The following is a 1,017-nucleotide window of genomic DNA, read 5'->3' on the forward strand; positions in this document are numbered from 1 at the left end:
TTTAAAGGTAGTACAAGTACAGTTTGGGCAGAAAAGAGATTTCAATCTCAAGGGACTTCCTGGTTAAATAAAGGTTAAATAAAAATAGAAAAATATCAGGTGATTAGGGCATTAATTTGGAAAATATCAGATTTTATCAATCAGCTGGAGTCGAGCTGAACCAAAGGGAAGATGTGATGAAATGTAACTTAATATTGACTTAAATTTAGCAACATAACTCAACATTTTAATGAGGTATTTTGAATTGTTTCGCATCACCGTTCTTGACTCAGCACTGATTGGATTACTTGTCCGATTTGTTGTTATTTGTATTCTTAAATTCTGCTTATTTTTTAAAATGATATCCGGTGTTAAATGTCAGTGACTCGTCTTTAGTCAGGATCAAACCATTATGACACCACAGTGGGAGAAATAAAAGCACATTTCTCTAAACAACCAAAGTGAAGATGTTATCAAATGGAACTTAACATTTACTTAAATTTAGCGACATAACTCAACATTTTAATGAGGTATTTTCAATTGTTTCGCATCACCGTTCCTGACCCAGCACGGTCAGATTTGTTGTATTCTGTGTGTTCTTATATTCTGCTTATTTTTCATTTTCTTAATTTATCAGGTGTTAAAAAATCAGGGAATCATCTTCAGGATCAAACCATTTTGATAGGACATGTTTAAGTGTAAAGTGTGAAACAAAAGCACATTTCTCTATCTTTAGAGACTCTTAACACATGTAGACTTTCTCTAGACTCAAGCATGTGTGACGCTTCACCCATTAAATCAGGCGTGTCCAAAGTCCGGCCCGGGGGCCAATCCCGGCCCGCGGTCAGATTTCTTACGGCCCGACATATCATCGGAGCTTTTTAAACTCATGTAAATTTAAGGTATTTCATACACTTTGTTCAATGTTGTCTGACTCTGCAGACGTGAATGAAAGGCAGAATTTGTGTTTTTAGAGTTGTTTACATCCGCCTGAGTGGCTTGTATTTGGTTATTTTGTCATTTAAAAATTAAGATAAT

At 35.2% G+C, this 1,017-nt stretch overlaps 1 protein-coding gene across 1 annotated transcript in view; it reads left to right on the plus strand.

Annotated features, from left to right (window-relative positions):
• The window catches only part of LOC116673800 (CLIP-associating protein 1), a gene marked incomplete in the record, with an annotated part of 89,945 nt that overhangs the window by 77,489 nt on the left and 11,439 nt on the right, over nt 1–1,017 (plus strand).

Source organism: Etheostoma spectabile, chromosome 24 (assembly GCF_008692095.1).
Source record: "Etheostoma spectabile isolate EspeVRDwgs_2016 chromosome 24, UIUC_Espe_1.0, whole genome shotgun sequence".
NCBI classification, from domain to species: domain Eukaryota; kingdom Metazoa; phylum Chordata; class Actinopteri; order Perciformes; family Percidae; genus Etheostoma; species Etheostoma spectabile.